General features: G+C 39.2%; 1 long non-coding RNA gene across 2 annotated transcripts; it reads left to right on the top strand.

Moving 5' to 3' along the window:
• The first annotated feature begins 16 nt into the window (after positions 1 to 16).
• Positions 17 to 14,884, top strand: LOC135294119 (uncharacterized). Of its 2 annotated transcripts, XR_010356276.1 has the most exons (4): positions 17 to 590; positions 5,456 to 8,052; positions 10,096 to 10,282; positions 14,304 to 14,884. It is a non-coding gene; the product is annotated as an uncharacterized LOC135294119 (long non-coding RNA). The 2 variants fall into 2 exon arrangements; XR_010356275.1 differs by having other exon boundaries at positions 5,456 to 10,282.
• The last annotated feature ends 7,429 nt before the right edge of the window (positions 14,885 to 22,313 follow it).

Genomic DNA, 22,313 nt, shown 5'->3' with positions numbered 1-22,313 from the left:
TTTAGTGGTAGTAAAGAGCCTGGGCTGCGCTGCAAGTCACCGCTTTAATGTCTTTGTGAAGATCAGGAGAGGATCCTGTGTGTCTCAGGGATGCTGTAAGGATATTTGAAGGGGTTTGGTATGTCCGTCTCGTGGCCCTGCACAAGACCGTCCCCAAGAGTCACACCGTGTGCGTGAGAGCAGTGTCCAAGCACTTCTCACGCTTGGTGCTGCAGGCACTTCCCGGGGGAGCCCAAGGGCCGATGGAGCCTGTGAGCATCCTTACTCAAGCTCTGCCAGGAGCACCTACACCACACATTGTACGTGTGTCCCTGGGCACAGTACCTTTATGACTTGTAGCACGTTTTTTCCACACCTTTCCAGCACTTCTGTCTGAGCCATTGTTGTTCACAGCAATGAGCGAACGGCTGCCCTGTGATCCTGCAGCCAGTCCTATAGGAAAAGCCACACCTAACACCACCCTTCAATGCATTTGTTAACCTTGTACGGACATGTCCTAGCAAGGGATGACTTGAAAACTCAAGAAAATGCAGGCACTAGGAGATCCAGGCAGCTCTGGATAGAGTGAAGCACTTCTTGTAGGACTACAGGTACTCTGTCTTGGTGCTGGCACTGTTTTGCTTTCAGCACTGGATTCTTAGGAGCCCTTCTTTCTCTCACAGCATAGCCCAAATTTTGGGACTCAGTTACTGGTTGTGTCTAGAGTTTCTCAGAGGTTCTCAGTGCATAGAATAAAAACATCTGATGAGATCAGTGTTCTTCAGCTATGGGCATAAATAAATTGGACACCAATTTCCGCAACAGGAAGGCTAGTTTATTAATTTTTTTTAGAAGCCCATGTTGTCCCTGAACACCAGAGAAAAGATGGCCAGAATCCTGTCCTGGAGCAGGAGCAGGTGGCAGTTCTTCCCTGACTCATCTAGGCACTAAATCAGTGAATGGTCCAACAGTTCAGCAGCTGCATTTCATCCAACTTTGAAGCTCCTTTGAGGATGCAGTTGTGCCATCCTTTAACCTGTTTTTTTTTCCTAAATTTCTGTGCTGTATGCCTGGGAGAACCAGAGTTCTGTAGCCATACTGATAGACCTGTCCCAGTACAAAATTGCAAAGCTGGTTTTCATTTTCCTGTGCTCTTTCAAAATTAAATGGCTTACAGGCCTATGAATCTGAGTCAGATTTATATGCTGAGGCTGAGGCAGTGATTCAAGGGACCACCCTCTCATTTGAGTACAAACATTAAAAAGAAATGACAGCATGCTGTAAGTAGAAAGTGCTTCATTCAAATGAGACAGACTGTAGGCATGTGGATGAAGCTTAGGGCAAACAGCCATGAACTCCTGAATTCTAAATCAGTTATGTCATTGGCTTTCTGTGTGGGCAGTTATAAATCCCTGTGGTAACATTTCCTACCCTGGTTATGTACATCTGTATTCAGGACTTAAATGATTTGCAGACATGAAGAAGCCCCACAGCTTCCATTTACTTTTAAAATCAGATACACTTTGTCAGGTATAACATCCATTCTTTTGTAGGCAGGTATTTCTAACTTGACTGTTTAAATAGAATTTTAAAGGTCTGGCAAGTGTAGCACAGAAGGGATCTGTGTTCTTCAGCTGGGGACATTACTCCTGTGTTAGTCAGCCTCCTGCTGGTCAACCAAGTAACTCCCTTGGGACTTCTTGGCTGCCTTGAAAAGTTCCTCTGACTATGGGAACATTAACCTAGCGACACCTAGAATTATCTGTCTCCACCTCAAACTGAGCCTTTCTGCAAGTTCATACCTGAGTTTTGAGATGCTTAGTAGAGATACCTTAAAACAGCCTTGATATTCTGAATTTTCTGACTTACACTTTGTGACACAGGCATGTTTAATTCCATTATTTTCTAATCGCTCCCTATTTGTTTGAACTTGATAGTTCCTATCAGACACAGCAGAAACTGTTCAGCAGGAGATAAAGTGTGTAAATGCTTGCTTGCATTTCTGTACACAGAAATGTGGCTATCAGAGAATGAATTCAGGAGCTAACAATCCTTTTCAGGACAGCAAATAAAGCAAGGAGATTTAATAGAGGTGGTAAGTCTGAAATGTTGTGAGCCACAGGGAATAAGCCAGAGGCTGAGGTTACTAGGACTGATTTTTGCATGCAGTTTTTTCTGTTTTCTTGAGAAAGGCAGGGAGAAGGAAGTGAAAACTGAGGACCTGGACAGTGGTCAGAGTAGATTGGCTCCCTGATGATCTGGAGGCAGGCAAGGCAACATTAGCTTGGGCCTGAGGAGGTTATGCAATCCAGGCTGTGCTTTATACAGGAAGGCTGCTCTGGCTGGTCCTTTTCTTGACATGGGTTTACATAGAAACCCTTATGAGAATGCCAAAGAATGCTTATAGTAATTAATGTCTCATGATGCTAGCTCAATCTGGTATTTGGATTTGGGATAGGTGTCATATTCTTTCCAAGAGCCAAGGAACCTGTGGTTGGAGGAGTTTGGCACTGAAGGCATTTCAAGGAGAACTTAGGGCAATACAGATACAGCCAAAAATTTGAGTCTATGATGCCAAACTTACCTAGCTTGTGAGCACATAAAGGGAGGCTTACAATGAAACCATTGTATTTAGAGTATTTCTGGGAAGAGAATTTTGTCCAGTACCAGTTGATCCAACGTGCCCAATCAAAGCAGTCAACTAAACAGTGATGTTGCCATGGCAAACCATAGTGGGACAGTAAAATGAGGCACTCTAATTAAGGCAATGATGTCTGAGTGCAAGAATCACAGTGTAACAAAGTAAAGGGCAGCTTCAGGATCCCTAGAAATTTTTTGTCAAATTATTCTTATTTGGCAAAGTCTAATATATGTGCTTGGATTATGAACAAAATTAATGTAGATATTGAATTAATAAATCTGTAATAAGGATGGAAATAGGATTTTTTTCTCCTTAAAAGATTTAAAATCACATCTTTTATTGAGCCTCTTCTGTAATGAATAAGCAAAGAAATGTACTGTTTCTACATAATTAATTTTTGGATGGGCTGCTCTGACTGAGTAGTCCAGACTTCATAAGTAACAGGTTTGTTGGCCTTCTGTTGCAGAACTCAGAATCTGGATAACATATCTGCATATTTGCATTTTTTAAACTTTTACAGATGATGTGAAAGTGCAGTGCATGTGTCACTCTTTGGAATAGGTATATTTGTTTAATTATTATTATTATTATTATTATTATTATTATTATTATTATTAATTATAATAGTAATTTCAGTAGTGTCACACTTATTATGTTCTATCTATCCAGTTTGGCCTGATTCCCATTTGCTTAGTTCACAGCAAACCAGAACATTATATTCATTAATGTAGGTACATAATGTAACAAAGAGAACCAACTTTCATGAGACTTCTGTGCTGGAGACTGTAGGACATGTAGGAAGGAGTATGGCAGAGTATCTGTGGCTATCCTGTTTATCCTGACATAGGGTAAATGATGCTATCCATGCATCATTTACCCTATGTCAGGAATTTGAAGGAGGCAGACCACATTGCCATCACTTTGTGTCTTTCTTTGGCCTTCTAGATGAAGGCAGCTGACTTTAATGTTGTCTCTTGCATATTTTCTGCAGTCTTTATGTGGAAGCCTCCCATACTAAATTGGAAAATCATTTCAGTAATCTTTTCGGAGCTCTGGATTTAATTTTCACTGTGGGATAAAAACAACAGGAAACCTAAGATACTCAGTCTTTGAGTAACTGGAGTGTATCATGCAAGTGTTAAATTTTTACTGAATGTAATAGAGGTTCATAAGCCTTTGCAGCAATCAGGTCTTATTCTTAGATCGCAGAAAAATTGGAATGTACTTATCCCTAACCTGTCTTACTTGTTTTTCTGAATCCAGTCATAGGTATCTTTTGGTCTGAAGGTAAGTTAGCAAAAAAAAAAGACAAGTCAAGCAAACTTTGTAGATAACTAAGAGTTACAGAGTGCAGAGTTCCCAATGGGAATGAGTAGTCATCTGCTGAGAATCAAAACACCTCATCAATCAGATGGATGTTGGCATAAGGCAAACACAGTACTGTTAGCCTGCAATTAATTTTCATTTGTTTAATAAAACAGCTATTCCTTGGCTGATTGCATGGCTTTGCTTTCTACATTTTCCAGGTTTAAATGATATTGTTTATGAAACCAAGTTAGCATGTGATCCTGCCTGCAATATTGTTTCACTGAACCCGCTAGAGGTCAGGGCTGTACTGCTAAGGTAAATGGTTAAAATCAGCTAGTGAGAAATCTCTAAAGAAGTTGCCAAAAGGGAGAGTTTTGTGAGAGAGTTCTAAATTATGGAAATTTAGAACATGTTACATAATGCAGCTAATATTAAACAATCCATTGTATTTCCTACTGCTGAAGTATGTATGTTGGGCAGGTCCATGGTTATTATAAAATTAGAGAGCACTGACAAAAATATCTAATCTGTTTTTTAATTATTATATCTCTAAATTTCTATTAAATTGATATTGCAGTTTTAATTCTAGCTTTGTGATTGCATTTTATACACTGGTTATCTAAGTATCTACTTAAAGAAGATCAGAGATAGGTATAAGGAATTTTTCTTAGTTCCATAAAGCAAGGGTTAATTCAAGTCCCATAACCTTCTCAGTAACATTTTAATTGAAGGGGTTGCAATACTAATGCAAGGGCAAGGTCTTCAATATCACATTTCACACACAGTCCTGGGACTTCTATACTTTAATGGCTGGTAAGAGGAAGTGTTTTTTTCTTGTTATGAAAAACTAAAATGCAGCACATGATCAGTACTTTGTTCATATTTTATCCTTCTCCTTAGTAGTGTTCCTTTTGAAAAATCCATGCATACTAAATCAAGGAGAGCCACAAGGCTCATGGCAAACTTATACAAAGGCTTAACACACTGACTACATCAGTGTATGACAAAGCCAAGGGAAGGCAGATGAGCAGCTTCACATTGCCTCTGGAGTGAGAAAGAAAACATTCCTTTTTTCTCCTGTATTGACTGTGTGCCTGACAAGGCCAGGTCCACCTTGTGACAAGAACAGGCAACCCAAAGAGATGAGAAATTAGTATTCATCCAGACTGACAGCAATGCTCTTTTCTTTGCCATTGTTTGTTATGAGATCAGCACCTAAAACATCTGAGACATCTCTCTCAAGTGACCAGTGTGTGTTTAAACACACAGCACTCGTTTCTCATTTTGATGTCTACGTGCACTATGGATGTGTGCCTGCAAGTGGGGGTGAGAGGAGCAGCCTGTGGCATTGCAGGAGGGTTGTGTGCCTGCCTGTGGAGTAGGTGTGCTCCAAGCCACTGCTGGGGTGCTGCAGGGAAGGGCCGTGGCTGCAATAGAGCTGCATACAGTGGGATTGTGCTCCTGGCTTTGGTGGCATTCTGCCGGCCCAGTAGCCATGTTGCCTGACCAGTAATCAACAAATTCCAGATCAGGTTCACATATGACCTCTGCCATGTGTGCCTCTGGAGGAGTGAAGCTGCAAAACCACAGATGGAAAGGACTGTGGGAGAGCCCGAAGACTGAACATTAAACTGAGAGCAAGATGTTTGAAAGGTGTGATAGTGTTTATTTTTATCATTTTATCATTATCATGAAACCTCCCTCCTTCCATAAATTTTTGGAGAAGTCAATAATTTAAAAATTCAGACATGTAGTTATGTTTTTATCCAGAATAACTAAGATTCTTTCCATGATAATTGGCTTCATTATTCTTTTGAAATCTCACACTTACAGAATTTGATTGAATTTGAACAACATAAGTTTTTATGTTTCTGAGCAGGTCTGATATAAGTATTTGCAGGACAATGTGATGTGATGGGTTTGTACATTTGTTAATACTCCCTAGCAAAGGAAATAGTTTTGGCTATATGCTGGGATTTGTTTACAACTTGTCTTAGTGAACCAAAATTTGGAAAAACAATGTGGACTATTCTAAATTTTTCACAATGTTGTAAGATGGTGCAGAACAGACTTACCTATCTCTGTCAGCAGGAAGGGTGATATGTGTTGTGATTATTTGTTACTGTAAACTTTATTGAACTTTTGCTGTAGCACATTGACAGTCCAAGATAATTTAATATGGGTTTTTTGCAAGGCCTGGCTGAGCCACCCCATGCTGCAGTATGAACAAACTATGGTGTTGAAGTCCCAGCTGTTTAAGCCTTTTGACTCTCACATTTTACCTTTCCCATGAAACTGTCTTTCCTGACGCTCAGTTTAAGAAGAGTTACTTGCTCAGTGCATCTCTGTACTACTACTTATGCCAAAAATAATAATCAAGCATTGCTGCTATGTAGTAGTGATGTGTGTATGGTGTCGTTGGTAACCTCAGCAAACCTTCCTGCATGTCAGAAGCTTGCTGAAACTAATTTGGTTACCCAGTGTTTGGCAAAAGCTGGGGTAATGAAGTGAAGAGTAACAAATGACAATCCTTTTCTCCATTGAGATGGGCTGGTGGCTTGTGATGGTCTCAGGCTGGATATCTAGGGCCAGTGAGAACTCCAAAGGTGGCCTTCTGTATGGAGAAATTCTTCCTCCATTTTTGGTCATCCCACTTGTAGCAGCACAGGGTAGTCTTGCCAATGGTAATGCACAGCAGACTTGGACCCCATTGCCTTGGCAAGGAATTGTGGGCCTCAATAGCACTTTTCTTTGTTCCATTGCTGAGTCCCAAGACAAGGCGTAGGTTATGTGTATTGTGGATCCTTTGCTGACACATAACTTTGTCACCAACCAAGAAGGCAAGCCTGAGAAAGCATGCAAAGCTTTCTGATATGGATAAAAGTAATAAAAAAATCAAAGCAGTTGGAGCTTTGGGAGTATGAGCATCCAGAGGCAGCACGTTAAAACACAGAGGGTTGAGCAGCTGCCCATGTGAGAGCACCTGTGGGTCTGAAGTTATTCAGTGCGTGTGTCCTGTCGGACATGCAGAGAGGTGTGTGGGCCACTTCCAAGCTCGGGGAGATGGATCCCATGCACTAGTCTGCCATCTAACTGGCATCTGGCCCAAGACCACTGTTTTGGAAAGTGATGAGTTTACCAGCCTGCATGCACATCATGCTATGTGCTGAAGGGGCAGAGCAAGTAAGTGCTTTGGCATGCTCCTTTTTGTATTGGAAACATATTATAATTATGTTAGGCAGAACTAAGTACCTATGGATGTTTCATGAGTGCCAACAGCTGATTGGGAAATCATATATACTGCACTGTTGAAATTGTTGTAAACAGCAGTGTTAATCATAACATTTCTCAGCTTTCTCTGCAGCAGGATCATTGCACAGGAATTCCTTTGAAGGTAAAGCCATAGTAACAAAATTAAGGCAACATCAGTCCTTGCTCTCAAAAGATGATCAAAGATTAGATTCACATTTATCAGTCCTTTATCTGGGTTTTTCCTCACTGTCTTTCTTGTTCTTTCTCCCTATCTAGTTTGAAGAACCTTTTCTTAATAATGAAAATTGGGCCAATTTGAATGGAGCTAACAAAAACAACTCCAATTTTTTCCATTCTTCCCTCACTCTGTCTTATGCTAGAAACATCCATTTTTCTGAGTATCCTAGAGCTGTGGGGATGAGATTCCCTGGGACAGCAGGAGCAATATCTTTAATCACCTAATAAATGAGTGTATTTAAATGGCCATCATACAAATCTTTGCTAATCACTCTAATCATTGGGCAATGATGGAAAGAGGAACACTTCAATCTTCCTTATGGAGAGATTGGTACACTTCATGTATACTCTGGACATGCCTCAAGAATTGAGCTCTTAAGGTAACAGGCCTGGGCCTGGAGGAACACTTCACTTGGTTTATTAGGCGTGAAATAGGTGTTGAGTTTTCAGAGCTATCAGGAGCACGTTTCTCCTGACAAGTCCCAGGTGTAGCATTCTAGGTGTCAGGTGAGCTCTGGTATCAGAAATTTAGCCAGCTGCCGAGCTTCTCTACAGACTGAACAGACACCAGATGGTGATGCTGCTGAGCTGTGCTTCCACTTAATGCCTGAAATGGAAGTTGGGACTCCTCTGCGGTGAGACTTTTAAAGGAAGTTTGGATTAAGCTATTTAATACTAGCTTTAACTGTAGTAAAACAGTTGATTTAACTAGTTTTTAACTGTAGTAAAACTAATAATTGATAAATGCAATAGCTGACAGCAGGGCCCTTCATTTTTTTCCCCTCAAGCCTGGAAAGAATGTTATTATGTTGCAATTATCTTTGTGTGTCTGAAAATTTTAAATTTTTCAATATGTCTCTGGTTTAAGTCAATTTTAAATGGTGTTCAGTGTAAATAATAGTCTTTCTTATGAATAAGTAGTTCTGAAAAAAAGTCAGATTAAATATTGCTCAACTGACAGAGCATGGAAAAATCACATGGTGAGAAGGCCAAGTATCCTTATGATGTAACTTTGTCTTATATATCAAGTCATAATTTTGTTTGAGAATACATGTTTGTTTACAGCTGTTGGCAGCCTCTGCTTTTCATCTTTATGACCTTCAAGTGTGTCTGTTCAGGAGAACATCAACTCAAAGCCATTTTCTTGTACTTGCTTTCCAGATAGAATCACTGTGTCTCCTTTGTGTTTAGAGAATCCAGAAAGCTGTTGTATGAGAATTTGCCTTTTTTTTTTTTTGTTTTGGCTTTTAATTTTCTTTCTTTCATGTATTATTATGTGAAATAAATGGGCAGATCTTTCTCCTTTTTAATGCCTTTATTAAGAAGAATCAGCTCAGGTGGGGAGAAATCGACAGGTCGCGCCCACGCCGCTGCTGCTCCCAGGCGTGGCACGGAGGAGGAGGGTGATGCAGCTTTGTCCGCTGGTTTGCAGACAGAGCTGGGGATTCTGTCCGGGAGATTAGCAGATTCCTGGTTTTTTGTCTAACACCCTGGGGCATCTCTTTAATCAACATCTTTTTAGGTTAGGGTGAGAAGCAAAAAGGATCCAAGCAGGTACGGGACTACGCTCCCATCCTTAGATGTCACTTAGGTCACTTGTTGGCTCGTGATTTTAGTGGTTTTCCTGGGAAAAACTGTAAAAATTTGGGGCGCAGTGCATTTCTCATCTGCATACTGGCTCTGATGTCACTCCTATTCTCTTCACCTGGAGGGTCTGTCCTGGTGTCCCTCCCTGGCAAGCAGCCAGCATCAGGGGGACAATGGTTAATCATCAGCCATCAACAGGTAATTGAAGAACTCCTCCTTAGCGCAGAAACTAGCTTGCAGCAACTGGTCTGACTTGTTTTTAACTCTGCAACCTAAAAAAATATAACTTTCTGTTCATAACATTATGTGTTTATATATGCTGTAAATGACAAATAAATCCAAAACTTTGAACTGATGCTGAACTATAAAGTCTTTAGGCTTTTCTTACATGAGCACAGCCAATTTATTCCATATGTTAATGAAAAGCTCACTTGTAAATTCTGTTTATGTGTTAAAAACAAATGTCTTATCAAGACTAACATCTACTCCTCATGATTTTAAGGAATTTTTGCCTATGAATTTCATTTCAGTCTTGGAAGAAGGTGTAGGAAGGTAGGCCTACTGAAGGGACTGACCAGCCTAAAACCTGTGGCTTTCAAAGAAGCATAGTGTTTTTTCACTAACCTGGTCCCTCCACAATCTGAGGTCTCTTTGTCTTTGTTTTGTTTTGCTGAAAGTGTTAATACTATGCCCAGGACAAACTACTGCCTTGGAAACAACATACTTTTTGACTTTGCAGGTCACACGTTTGCATATTCTCAAGTCAATGGTACTTTTAGTTATCGTCTAAACTCTTGCTTTGACAAGGACTATTTTTTGGTGCAACTGGTTTTTTGTATTAATAATACCACATTTGGTATGGGAAATAAAGTGTGTCATGGCTTCTGGTGTGTGTGAAGGCAAGGAAAGGACATTTCTTACTTTGGACTTGTCATTCTACAGCTGTGGAAAAGTGGACTTGATACTTGAGAGCATTCTATTTGTTTCTATACATTTGTAATCACTAATGAACTCCAGACAGGCTATGCTATTTCTGGTTTAAATTCTGATATATATATATGGAGATATCATTCAAGTATGTGTACCTTCAGGAACCCGAGATGGGAGTCATGCCCAGACTACAGTCAACTAAGCTTCTGCATCTCAAAAGAAGTTTCCACATTCACGTGAGGCGCCTCAGATGCCAATATAATGAAGAGATCAGTATGGGGAACAGAGTGGGATTCAGTTGCATTAATTCAGCTCAACACTCTTAAAAGATTATTCAGCTGATCATCTGTAAGTGTCTCTTTTAGGATAAACTGGATCAGTTGATTATATAGGTGGGAAGATGATTTTGTTTCCTATGCATGTGAATTTAATACCCTTTTTTAGTGGCAGGGGTACATTCCTGGAATTCAGCTGCTCCACATTTTTCCCCGTGAGTCCTGTGACATAGCTGTCAGCTCTGTCCAGGTGTTCTGGATTGTCCATGATGCTGGAAATCTCTAAGGTCACTGAATTCCACTCTAGCTCAGGTGACATCAAAATTTTATCTTCAAAGTCTGACACTGATTCAAGCCTTTGTCCTTTACTGTTCTGCTAATCATGTCTTTGTTAATATATCTTAGATTTTTGTTTCGTGCCCAAGTGTTGGACACTGGTTCTGCATTTATGTTATAAACTTTATATCGTATAAGTAATCCATTCCTGGTTTTAAGTTCACAGTATTACTCAGACAGTTAAAAAAATAAAGATACATTTTTTAATTAGAAATTTGAATCCAAACTGTATAACCATTTTGTCTTTATGAAAGGCCTTCTGAACAGTATAATGTAATTTTTTAAAGTATTGCTGTATTTAAGTTATTTGGAAAGTAATTCTTAATTGCAATTTTGGGATCCTTCAGAATTAATATAGTTGGTGTAATTGTTATTTTCTTTCATTATGAGATTTACCACAAATTTAGTGGTGTGGGTTATAAATACTGGATGTTCTTTCTCTTGACTTCATAATCTTGTCTTTAAGCAGCTCAAGCATTATTCTGATGTAGACGGCAACTCTCCAGTTCTGCAGATGCTATGAACAGGCTTAATTAAAAAACCTTACTTTTCTATTCTGAATGGCGAGACAAAAAATCAGATTTTGAAGTTGATCCAGCTGTAAGCTGGAGAAGTCTCTGGCACTGCCTTTTGCTATTTCTGTCTGAAACTAATGCCTTCTACAATAACTACCTTGTATATCATTTCAGACAGCTACCTCTTTCAAATGCACCATTTACCCTACCATATATCAAAAAGTAGATAACATTTTATGACAATAAATGAGTAAGAATTCATAGTAAGGAATAAGTAGAAATGCCTCAAATGGAGTTTTTCCAGGTATTAGTGTTGCCTTCCTGAACTTCAGAGAATTATAAAGAGTCAGAGTATGTGTAGCTTATGTTTGTGTTTCTCTGTAACAAAGAGACAACTTTAGATTCGGATTTTATTGTAGCATTTTGCTGAAGATTTTGTTCGTACTGATTGATTGAGATAATACTCAAATAATGCCACAGTCTTAGATGTTGTAAATGTAGTTAGGAAGACCCTTGACACAGCAGGAAGACTGAGGAAACACTGCACTAGTGGTCGCAAGAAGTAAAGGTTTATTCACTAGCTGTGAGAGTTTACATGCTGCACACCCGTCACCTTCCAGTGCTTTCCTGTCCTGCTGGGCCATCAGGTGCTCAGCAAACTTCTCTAGCACTCTCTCCCCATCAAAAGGTTAGGGGAAGAAAATGCAATGAAAAGCTTATAGCTGGGCTATCACTTTTCTACTGCCATCATGGGCAAAATAGACTCAACTTGGCAAAATTAATTTAATTTATTATTTGCCAATAATGAGAAATAAGAAACAATCTTAGAATACCTTCCCCCCCACCCCTCCCTTATTCCTGGGCTCAGCTTCACTATCAGCTTCTCCATCTCCTCCTACCCTCATCACCACAGGGGGATGGGGAATCAGTTCATCACGTTGTCTCTGCCACTCCTTATTCCCTGGTCTCTTCCCATGTTCCAGTGTAGGATCCTTAAACATAAGCTGCATTGGACCTTCTGCAATGCGAGTCCTTCCTATGGGCTGCAATACTTCACAAACTTGCCCCTCCATGTGTTCCTTTCACAGGGTGGAAGAGTCTCTTAGGAATGGACTGCTTTAGTGTGGGTCCCTCATGGGCTCCCAAATCCCACTGGAAAACTTGTGTCAGTGTGGTCTCTTCTCCAGAGACGGCAGCTCCTGCCAGCAGCCTGCACCTGTGTGGGATGTCCATGGGCTGCAGCTTTGTTTGGGGCACACTCACCTGCTCCAGCATGGGACCTGCCATGGGCTGCAGGTGGATATCTGATCCTCTGTGATCCTCAGGGCTTCAGGGGCACAACCTGGCTCACCATGTTGTGCATTGCAGGCTGCAGGGGAATCTTTGCTCTGGTACCTGGAGTTCCTCCTCCCTCTGCTTCTCCAGGGTTCTTGGTGTCTGCAGACTTGTTTCTCTCATATTTTTTCACTCCTCTCTCCTAGATGCTGCTGTGCAGCATTTTTCACCCTTTTAAAAATATGTTATCACAGAGACATTACCTGTGTCTCTGATGGGCTCGGCTTTGGCCAATGGTGCATTCATCATGAAGTTGGGTGGGAACTGGCCCAGTCCAATGAGGGGGAAGCTTCTCACTGAAGACAAAAGTCTGCTCTCCAGATATCAGCAAACCAGCATCACTTAGGCACCAGGCTCTTGTGTAACCACAAAATACATAATTAAATTGACCAGTAAGCTTTACCTCTCAATTATATTGCTTCAGAGTTGTTCTAATTATCCAAAGAAAAAGCAGCTGGAAATGTATCCTGTGAGACATAATTGTTTCATATTTCCTGTTATGATTTTAGAAAAAATCCCACTCTTCAATCAGTTCCACTTTGAGAAAAAGAGCAACCTCCATAAACATTACCCAAGCATTCAAATGGAAACCTCAAAATTGCTTGAAAGGGTGTGAGACATTTCAGTAAAAAACAAATTTGTCATTCCCTCATTATGTGTCTGATTTGTCACTGATTGATTTTCCTTTTCTAAAGCCACCCTCTGCGCCCAGCATGGTGCAAATAACATGGCTTGCATAGCAGATATCGTAGATATTCTTTGGACAGATAAATTTTAAAACCACAGAGTTTGGAATATAGTTTAGCTAAGGTTTCCAGCTGGAGTCTTCTTGCAAACGCAGCAAGAACTGGACTAATTGGTTTGGGGTTTTTTCACAACTACTCTTTCCTTGTTCCTTTTCCTCTTAAAATGAATTAGAATAACATTTAAGATTTGTTCTATATTCTTTATTATTTCCCCCCTTCTTGTAAGTTTATTGTCTCTTCATTAAAAAAAAAAAAAAAAAGATAAAACAGCAAAAAAGAAAAGAAAAGGAAGAAAACTATGTCCACATATGGGGGAAGCTTCTGAACTTTGCTTACTCTCTTGTATTTAGTGATATAAAGGGGAAAAGGCATTTCTAGACATTAATTTTCATACTCTCTGAATACATTTTGGTTGAGAGGTTAAGAGAATAACTTTATACAATCTCTCATTATGCAAATAGAGAAAAAAGGGTGTTTCTGCTAAGTCAAAGGGGTGAAAGATGTTCTGCATAACTCAGTAATGGTGGTCTCTGGATTGGAAATTGCGGGAAATGAAGAAAATATTATTAAAAGAATATCTCTCATATTTTTCTTCTCTTTTCCTGTAATCAAGTGTTAGAGGGCACTGTTGAATCAAATGATTTTTGTAGCTGGAAAGGCAGTTCTTATGTTCTTAAGTTCAAATATTGTTTTTATTTTTTGAGAATTTTACATGCTAACACACTTTTCAAATCCACCCAGATTGCCATATGAACGAAGGGTTGTTCTTCATTTTAGATTTTCTGTTTTCAGAGTCAGATGTTTCGGAGCCCATTGTTTGACATCTCTCTCCCGGAGAGATGCACAGCAGTCAATAAACACTGTGTCTCTGACTCAGATTCTGTCTATGTCCTACATGTTTCCTGCTGAGTCACTGTATGACATTCTCACTGACTTTTAATGTTTTAGTTTCTGAGTGGGAAATTATTTTGGCTGAAGACCATACTTTTCTGTATTTCTGTGTATTATTTACAACAAAGAAACTCGATGTGAAAAGCTGTGAAAAACAGCCATGGGGTGATCATAATAAAGTATTTTTGAATTAAACAGGTAATTAATTTAAAAATTAAGAGAAAACTGTAAACTAGTCTTCTTTCCATTGACTGGCCACATCTTTTTGTAGCAGCTGGAAGCAAGTGAACAAGGAAGTCAATCTGCAAATTTTCATTTGGACAGAAGGGATTTTCATGCTCACCACACTGATTCACAGAGAAGAAATGGAGCTATTAGTTCTGTACTTGTAATTCTACTGCTCCCATATCACCAAGACTACCTGCAAGAAATCCAAATACCTGAAGAGTGAAGCAGGTGTAGTTGAGATGAAGAACTTTTTATATAAAAACAATGGATTATGCTTAGATAAAAAATGTTTTTCTTGATGGTTTTTCTCTTCCATCTTCTTCACAGTTGCACATCTAAAATAATCTGCTGCCAAAACTCAGCTACATTAAATGGAGAAATTAAATTAGTCTGGATAAAACTGTAAGAGCAGTTTTAAACTTATATAACATTTATACATTCATAAGAACATCTTAATGTTTATGTGGATGATAGCATATATTTGCACCTTTATAATAATAGTTAGAGGCTAATAATTAATAAAATTAATTAATTATTAATTAATTAATTTTCTAATTTTCTATTGGTCTCCTGTGGCAAGAGAAATATTACGGACTTACAGAACAATGTGTCATTCCCTCTTTCTGTCCCTTCCAGGCTTTCTACTTAGTTACCTGTGTTCTTCTATTTTTTCCAGCTTTTTTTTTTCACATAAGGAAAAGTTTTAGCAAATGAAAAGGTTTTGTATTGTTAGTAAAGCATTTAAAAATTGTGGCTTAATATGTGGTAGCCCGTTACTGAAAATCCTCTGTCCTACAGTCTTTCTGCAGGCCTTTTTCTGTATGCACTACTTCAGATTGTCTGGGTAGCTCCGAACTGTCCAAGTCTCTCAGATCCCAGCCCTTAAATTATCATTACTACTTTGATTGCTTTGTCATTAAGTAAGCTGGAGACACCAAACTCCACAATTGATTACCAAGGTTGAGACCACCACCAAATATTGTAACAAATTGGTGATTTCATTATTCAGAAAGTTACTGCATAGCTTCTGCAGCTTTCTTCACTCATATCAATGCAAATGTTTGTATCTCTGGCAGATGAGTATTAACATTTCTGGTAGGATTGTTTGAAGCTCACTTTTTGCATGGTCTTTGAACAAGAATGAACTTTGGATAGAAAGTTTTCAAAACTTGGAGATGCTTAGTTTTCTGTGTCCCCTGGATTAGACTGTGTATGTGTAACAGATTTGCACATGTGCCTCTGGCACATCTCAAGGACTTCTGGACATGCAACAGTCAGTAAGTGATTGCTTGGAGCAGAAGGATGGCAGGGTATTGCTGTGTAACACTTCAGGCAAAGCCTGAGAAGTAGCCTGAATAGCCACAGTCTGTTTCTGCTTTGAGTCATAGTCCCAGAGGTTCCAACATCAGCTATTTTCTTTAATCCAGTCTGTGAATCTAGGCAGCTGTTTCTTGTGATTGTTTCCTAGTACTTCTTCTATGGTATTTTAGTTTTTGTGCCACAGTGATTCGGTTGTGTGAGAAGCTTAGCAAGATTCATTGGCACCCTCATCCCTTTTCTGTGTTTACTAGAATGAAGTAATTGACATATGGGAGTATTTATGGGACTGTGTCAGACAATCTAGACTGAAAGCAACAGACAAATGTCCAGTGAGTTAAATATGCAAATCTTGAATGTAAATGATGAATTAGATTAATGAACAGATGCAAAATAACTATATTAAAAATGACTGGAATCTGATCTCATTCCTTCTGGGAGAGTTTTTGTGTATCACATTATTATCACAGAGAAGGCATGTTTCTGTTTTAGTGTTATTCGGGATAACTGGAACATTATTTGCTATTATCATGCTATGTTTGAATGTGTTTTTCTGTGTCTAAGTGGAACTTCTCAGTAGGTACTTTATGATTATTTGTCATTCACATTCACTTTTATCTGGATATAGCACCAGGTAGTAAGTAACAGGAGTCCTGATTCATGCTCTCAGAAAGTTTAAAATTCTAACATTTGATGTAAAGGTGTCTGATCAAAGTAACAAAAATAAAGTTCTGCCTTTCTTTTCTCACATATATTTTCGTCCCTGGGAGCTGTGTGCAGATACACAAGACTTGATTTTGCACCACTGGAGATTGTAGAGTTTTGCTGGGACACAGCTGAACTGATCAGATTTAATATGAAATGCATTTAATTACAACAGAAGAGATTAAGTTCTTTCCAGCAGACAGCCTAGTATGAGGTGTTTTTTTAAACCTCCCTTAAGCCAGTGGAGAAAAGTAGACTGAGGTCATGGCCAAAGGCCCACTCCAAGTCCACATGCCTCTGGCTCCATTCATGCCATTGCTCCTTCTGTGTCTCTTAGCAGTTGCTGGAATAAGCAGAATCAGTTTCCAGTGTACTGTCTGTTTCCCTGGAGGGATGCAGGAGCATGGGGAATGTGGAAACCTCCCTTTTTGGTGACAGTTCAGGTTTCTGTTGCATAAGAATGCCCATTTAACTACAGTTAACAATAATGAGTTGTACTGCTTGCAGCACGAGTCCAGACAAACAAGTTACTTAGTTACTTAGATAAACAGACTTAAGGAAGATAAATCCTGGTCTTAGTCTACTAAACATTTACAGTCAAAAAAAAAAAAAAGAAGTTTACATGACAGGCTGTGTGAGGGTGTGGTACAGTAAGACTTTTCTGCATTTCATTCTTTACAGCTACTTTATAAAATGTGAAATAAGAAAAAAATAAAAGATTAAATAAGTCAAAGATGAGCATGCAGTTATAAATATTGATGTAACTGCTTATTGTCACAGAAAAACAAAATGATTGGAAGTGACATCTGGAAATTGTCTGGGCCAATATTCCTGCTTAAGCACCCAAAGCCAGTTGATCAGGACTGTGCTCAGTTGGGTTTTGAATATCTCCAAGGATGAGGACTTCACAAGCTCCCTGGGCAGGTGTGCCAGTGCTTGGTCATCCTCACAGCAAGAAAAGATGTTTCCTGATGTTCAGATGACATCTCTGTGTTTGAGTTTGTGCCCATTTTCTGATGTCCTTTCACTGGGCACCACTGAAGAGGCCAGCTCTGTCCTCTTTAAACATTCCCTTCAGGTGTTTATAGACATGGATAAGATCTGCTTGAGCCTTCTTTTCTGAAGTCTGAACAGTCCCAGTTCTCTCAACCTCTCTTCACAGGGGAGATGCTCCAGTACCTGTATCATCTTTCTGGCCATTTATTGCCCTCTCTACTGTATGTCCATGTCTTTGTTGCATTCACAAGGCCCACATGGACACAGCTGTCCAGGGGCAGCCTCACCAGTGTCAGAGGGGCAGGATCACCCCTTTTGACCTATACCCTTTTGACATCTACTTCTGTCTGATGTTGTTCATCCCCACATGTAGGACTTCATCTTGTTGAACAAAGAAATTACTAAAATGATTTAGAAAGAAAAAATCTCTAAAACTGTTGTAACCACAGGGACGTTCCTTCTTGAGGTACAGGGCTTTCTTTACCCAGTCAGGTTTTCTCCTACTGGTCTTGTTTAGTTTGTCTGTGACATTTTTGTATAGTTTTATGATGAAAAAGCAATAAAGCATTGAGTTGAAGAATGTAGTTAAAGTATTTTGTGGTTAACCCTCAGATGTCACTCTTAAAATCTGGGTAGAGAATATTGTTTCCAACTATTGTGGGTCTGCAAGAAAACCACTTTCCCTCACATGCTCATCAGTATATTCTGCCTTAAACCTCAACTCGTGAAAAAGAGGAGAAAGTAAGGTTAATGCCTTCCTACTTATTTCACCCCTCTCATGTGGGGGCAGCTGAATTTGCTATTTATCTAATGAAGCAGCGAATTGCAGTGTCATGATTTAAGGTAAGGCGTCACTAGCTTTCATCTGCTTACATTCCACAATCTTTACTGGAGCAATTTGGAGGGTGATTTGTAAGTGGTTTAGTGCATTTTATTTCCTTCCACTGAAGACAAGGTAGACTTCTGGGGTTGAAGTTTCATCAACAGCCCTGTTTTGTTTTGTCTCCATTTAGGAATCAGAGCACTTTAATCCTAAATTAGCTTTTCAGAGGAGCTTTGACTCGGTACATTTTAGTGTGTCATTTACCATAAGAGTCCCTCCATGTCACCTGAGACTTCCAGTCACTATGACAACACAAATCATAACAAACTGGTGAACATCTGAAAGAGGTTATGAAAAGGCAATATGTAGCTGGGTAGTTTTTTAAGAGATTTCATTAACCTATTTTCAGAACAAGCAGAAGTGCAGGGCTTGGGAGTGTCCCTGCTCTGTGAAGCTGAGTCATATGTGAGTACTTTCACTGTCAAAATGTGAGCTGAGTTTATGACCCAATGGTGGGATGTCTTCCAACTGCTCAACTTCCACTTGTGGATGAGGTGGAAGGATGTGGTTTTGGATATGTTGTAGACAATGGTTGTAGACAATGTCACCTGGTTTTGGCCATTCCCAGAGGACCCATTGGGAGGTGCTGATCTACTTTTGTAGGAAAAATGGTGCTAAAGAGGCAGAGAATACAGCTGCATATATGTGTATTGAGCATTGGGACTACTTTCCAGCTGTAGGCATTGATAGAAATAGGTGCTTTGATTTACGCACTTCCTTTTTCCAGCTTGCTTTCATCGTGTGAGCAAAGGCTGTATACATGCTGTGATGTGCTTTTATTCTGACAGTCTGCTGGTATGTGCTTCTATTTGAAGTGTTTATGTTTATTTTCTCAGCAGAGAAGAAAATATTAGCTTTGTATAAATTTAACAGACATTTGTAGCAAATAATTAATCTCTGAGTATTTCCAGGTTAAATATGCTGTGACTAAGAAATACTTGTGGCTCACAGAGATAATACTTTGACTTTATTATTGCAGACAAGTGAAGTATGCTACAAAGTATTTATCTGTGGGAACAGTGAGGTTTGATGACTTCCTAGGCATTTACAAATTAATGTGAGTCATTCTTACGATGTATTTGTTTCCTTGCATGAGGAAATATAATCAATGCCTCTCATTACTATTGTTCTTTTTTACAGCTAAAAAACTGCTTATTTGTGGTGGTGAGATATCAGTCTGACTAAATGACTGATTCAGGCAACAAAGGTCCTGGGGGGAAGGTGGGAGTGAACTACTTACATGAGAATTGGTCATTGTTTGTTACATGTCAGAATCAATCTAGATTCCAATTCCTATGAACAGAAGCCCACATTTTCCAGTAAAACATGAAACTATGACTCAGAAGCTTGATTCCTAATTGTGAAGTTATTGTCTCTCTCCTTTGGTATTACAGAAACTTTTTTGGTGCCTACCCAGACAATGGCAGTGAATCCAAAAGTAGTTAACCTTTTACTAAGGCATCTGGACTACCACTGCTTAAGACATGTAAAACACCATTAAGAGAGTCTATTAGAAATCCTTAGAAAATCTCCAGAGAGAATCTGCAATAGTAAAATTTCATATTCCTTTAAAATCCTTTACTAACTCATCTAGGTAAGTTTTTAACAATATTTTATTTTGTAGAGCAAATGAAATAAGGGGAAACCAGAACCTGTTTTGTGCTACAATTTGAGTGAGTCTTTAAGTGGGTGGCCTCATTTTACCTTCCTTGGAAATGAAGGGATGTATGTGAGTCTCAGTGAATGGGTTTAAATACCTTGTCTTGAGGTCAAAGATAGTCAGAAGCAGAAGATTTGATGTCCTGTCCCATATTTCAGGCATAGGCATCACTATGAACTTTGATTTATGTTCGTTCTTTTCCAGTTTGCTTTCATTGAGTCAGAAAAAGGCTGTAAATACACTGTGATCTGCTTTTTGTGACAGTCTACCAGTATGTGCTTCTGTTTGAAGGATTTATGTTTGTTTTCTCAACAGAGAAGAAAAGAATCATTTCATATAAATTTAAGAGAATTTGTAGCAAGTAATTTGTCTCTTTTATCTCTACTATCTTCTGTGTATTCTACGTAAAGTTTTAGCTTTATTATAAAAAACTTACTTCTCTATATTTTTTTGCATATCTATATGCATTCTGTGTATGGGTGTTCATGTGATGAAGGGCCTGTATTGTGTATTCACCTTATATTAATAGGACAACTACTTCCAGCTCAGCATACTTTATCTCACTTGCATGCAAAATTCCTTCTGGATACTTTTTTCCTAGTTTATCTACTCTGGACTTAGAGAGTTACAAGTTAAATCCTGTTAATGATCAGTTTTTCAAGAGAAAATCTCTACCCCTAAATTTAGGAAATCTTTCTTTTATTTCAAATATCCAGGAGCTGTACATACTTCACTGAGTCTACCTGGAAAAGTATAGTCTGTAGCTTCTGAAATTATACCTGGTTCAGAATTAAGGCAAGAATTCATGGAGAGAGATTTCAGTTTCCACAAGCATAAGGAATTTTTAAAGGGAGAAGAAGGGTAAAAAGCGAACAAGCAATAAAAGTCATATAAAAATGCTAAAGTATTAGCACACTTGACATGTATCTACAGCTACTGGCTTAAAATTATCATGAGTTGTGCCAGGGACAAATATAAAACAAGTTCATTGCTTGCATATGAAACTTTAAAGGCCATGTGTTAAGTTAATGTGCTAGTGATAACTTATCACATTTTATGTCTAGACATCCAAGCTAATGTGAATAGGGGATGAATACTTTCATGTGTTTTTTCCTCTGGTGGTTTTCCCCCCACAACTGTGCTCTTTTTCTGCTTCAGTGCTGCTAAGAATAATAATGGAAACTTTCTGTCAAAAAAGACAGGCAGACAGACACACACGCCCCCAAACCCCCCGTTACCTTTTCATGATGTAATGTGGAATATGGAGCTTTGGGCCTTGCAATGACGTGTTTCAATTTGAATGTGGTCATTTCTTCCTTACCTACAATAGGTGATGCACTGTTTACCTATAGACTTATCCTTGAGGGGCTTAGAATATTTAGGTCTTGTTTTGCATCTGCTGTAGTACACTTGGGTTATAGAAGGGTTACCAGATAAGAAAGACAATTCTCCTGGTCACACAGTAGATTTTTACACTTTTGTAGAGCTATTCACTTAGACAAAGTTTTAAATCAGGAGAAAGTTCTTGAATTCATGGTGCTTTAGCTACTCTTGTAAGTGGTTTTCCATTAACTTTATATAAAAACTTTAAAAGCTCTTCAATTAGTAAGGTTTCCCCTACTGAAAGTTTAAAGAGTGATAAGACTGGGAATTGTCTTAAAAACACTGTGGAAACATACCTAATTTATGTAAGTTCTAGCCATCTGACAACCTTTATAACATCCTTTGTTTTTCAGTAGATTTATAGATCTGCCTAAATATGATTTACATGTCCGTATAATATTTGCTTATAATTTACCCCATCATCCATTTGGCTCACAGAATTGATTCCATCTTATTGCCATTAAAATTAGGATAAATTTTCCTAACAATGTGCAATATATAGTTACCCATGCCTATCTGTCAGGTCACTTAGAAGTTTTCAACAGTACCAATGATGAGATATCTTGCCTTAAGAAGTAATATCCAGGTCAGCTTACTGAAACAATTCCTTCAGGACTGTATCTTCTGAGCAGTGAAAGAGGCTTGTATCTCCAACATAGTGTCTTTTGACATTTGACAAGGGTGCAGTGGTTGCTGGGCTGCTCTGCAAGGAACATAGAGCCTGTAGAGACCCTTGATCCTATGGTACCCGAACAAGAGGAGCAGAGCAGGTCTAGGGGTTTATCAGGGCAGTAAATGACCCTCATTTCTAGACCAGGTTGTGGTGACAGACTTGGTCTGAAGCTGCACTGGAAAGGTAAGGCAGCAGGTGGTCACAGCACAAGGCCAGACACAGCCATCCCTGAGTGCTGCTCAGACAAGAACTGTGGGCCAAGATTCAGGCCAAAAGCAGATCCCAAGCTGGGAAGAGGTCCCCAGCAAGGCATCTCTTGGGTCTTTCTCACATAGCTCTTTCCCAGCAGCTTCACTGTGCAAGTATTGGTCATGAGCACCCAAAGCCAAAGAGCTGGCAGTGGGAAGGGTCTGCAGAACCTGTTGATGCACTCAGC

This window comes from Passer domesticus, chromosome 2, assembly GCF_036417665.1.
Source record: "Passer domesticus isolate bPasDom1 chromosome 2, bPasDom1.hap1, whole genome shotgun sequence".
Lineage (NCBI taxonomy): Eukaryota > Metazoa > Chordata > Aves > Passeriformes > Passeridae > Passer > Passer domesticus.
Note: the sequence above shows the minus strand (reverse complement) of the source record. Positions and strands in the feature narration are given on the sequence as shown.